Here is a 2,467-nt window from a genome sequence, read left to right on the forward strand (position 1 = left end):
CGGTTGTTGCAACACTTGGGCTAACTCCCATTTGGATTATAAGCCGTTCCCATCCCAGAAGTACTTCAAAGTCATCTACACGTCCCGTTCCTGTGGGGGTTCTTCTTTCATCTCTACTATTCTGTGGATCTTTGATAAGCATTAAGAAATCTCCAGTATATTTCCTTACTGTTATATTTTATTTTCCTCGATTCAATTTCAATACATTAAGCAAACCAAACGTATTTAATTTATTTCGGTAAGCAATGACCGAATCTAAACAACTAAAATCTCTTATTCGAGATCGTGGTATCATTAAACGTAGCATTACGCCATTAATTTCATACTATAAAGACAACTCTCCTGCTCCAATTGATGAAGTGTAAGTTCGTAAAATAAAATAAGAAGAAGCATCCGCAAAGTTTTCAAAAATACAAACTGAAATTGAAGTTGCATCTTCAAAAGAAAACTTAAAAGTTGATCACGATTCATAGATTATCGAATTCGAATTAATATAATTGACCACTAACCGAAACAACAGTTCTATACAATCACTCAATCGATTTTTTTTTCTTTCTAATTCCTTTTCTTGTACACCGTAAATTAAGTAAGCATATAAGTTAGTTATAAACAGTGTTTTATTTTCTTCACGTAATCACAAAATGTTGAACTATCGAGTTTCACACTGAAACTTGAAAGGGCTCTCAAAATAAATTAATTTTGTGCACAAAAAAATATGCATTAATAATACATTTCATCAGAAGCAGAAACAGTTAACCATAGCAGTAAAAGCATTAACAAGTCATTAAGGATAGTTGGAACAACTTGGTCAATACAGCAAACATAAGGAAACTGTTGTATATAAAAGGCCAACTTTGCAGAATATTCTTCAGTAAATATTTGTCTTCTGTTTTGTACGTTCTCCAATAAATTTCTGAGCTGTTGTCATTTTTGTGTTATTGTTAGTTGTTATATTGTTGTTTTCCTGTTTTCATTAATTGTTATATAGTTGGTGCTTTTCTGTTTTTGTTATTTCTTTTTTGTGACATTTGTTACAATTTTTTTTAAAAAACTTGCACTATGAATTTGCAAAACATTCATGACATTTTTATGATATGGAATTATTAGAAATTATAGATTTTGGATTTCCGAGAATGTTATATACTTATCAATGGTGTCATTTAACGAAACAGACATGTTTAAGGATTCTGCCACTAACAGAGGAACAGATGGAATTCCCTAACAACAGGTAAGTTAATTGTGAGAAGTTACTTTTCAGGAAGTCACAAACAAATTTTAAAATATTACAGGAATAGCAGTGTGTCTCCTATGAACCAATTATTAACATATTTGCGATTTTATGCTTCTGCTGGTCACCTTGTAGCCATCTCAGACTTTGCAGGGATGTACACTTCAACTGTATCACGAGTGATCAACAGGGTGTCCAGAACTATAGCCTCTTCCGGAGCACGATTTATAAAAATGTCTGGCACAGAAGAAAGTTGTGCAAGTACAGAATACATTTTCTGGAATTGCTGGGTTTCCTAGAGTGATAGGTGTTGTTGATGGAGCGCATATAAACATTCAATCACCAGGTGGTGATGATACAGAAGTGTTCCGAAATAGGAAATCCTATTTTTCTATAAATGTGCAAGTTGAGGGAAATGTTAACTTAGAAATCATGGATATTGTTGCAAGGTGGCCTAGATTAACACATGATTCTACTATATCTAACAACAGTAAGATACGAGCAAGAATGGATAATATGGAATTTGCGAACTGTTTTTTACAGGTACATATATTTTTTTTATTTTAATAGTGATGATTGCCTCATTTTTTGTAGGAGACAGTGGATACCCACTTAGGGCTATTTTTTAACACCGATGTTAAATCCGCGGGGAAGAGTTTCTGTTCTATATGATCAGTCGCATATTAGAACTTGAAATACCATTGAACGATTGTTTGGCAATTGGAAACGGCGCTTCCCTGTTCTTGCGTATGGGATAAGACTTCAATTGCAAACATTAACAGTGATGGTTGCCACTGCTGTTTTGCAAAATATTGCAAGAACAACGAATGATTTGGATCTGCCGCCACTACCTGACGATATTGACGGTAATGAATTAAATCTACTTATTGAAAATGGGAATTTCGTTGATGATGAGGTGCCCAAAAAAATATAAATTCAAGACAAGACTTGATAAACAACTATTTTAATAATTTAGGATAATTTATATTTATAAATACATATCTAAATTAATAAAACTTCCAACCATTATAAACAACTTTTATTTAATAAATTTAATTTAGCTTTTTTAATTTCTATATCTAACAACAACGATTGTTTTTCTAAATCTTGCAGCTCATGCTTATGCCGTTGTTGTTGTAACAGATGCTGCTTTTCCAGTTCGCAAACTTCAAGCCGTTGCTGCAACAGTTTTGTATATTTATCAGCAACGCCCAATGATGTGAGTGCCCTCACCACAGT

The 2,467-nt window shown here is 33.0% G+C and overlaps 1 pseudogene; it reads left to right on the forward strand.

The window, feature by feature from the left end:
- Positions 1 to 1,076: 1,076 nt before the first annotated feature.
- Positions 1,077 to 1,994, forward strand: LOC108735313 (annotated as a pseudogene).
- Positions 1,995 to 2,467: the final 473 nt, after the last annotated feature.

This window comes from Agrilus planipennis, unplaced genomic scaffold (assembly GCF_000699045.2).
Source record: "Agrilus planipennis isolate EAB-ADULT unplaced genomic scaffold, Apla_2.0 scaffold160, whole genome shotgun sequence".
NCBI lineage: Eukaryota > Metazoa > Arthropoda > Insecta > Coleoptera > Buprestidae > Agrilus > Agrilus planipennis.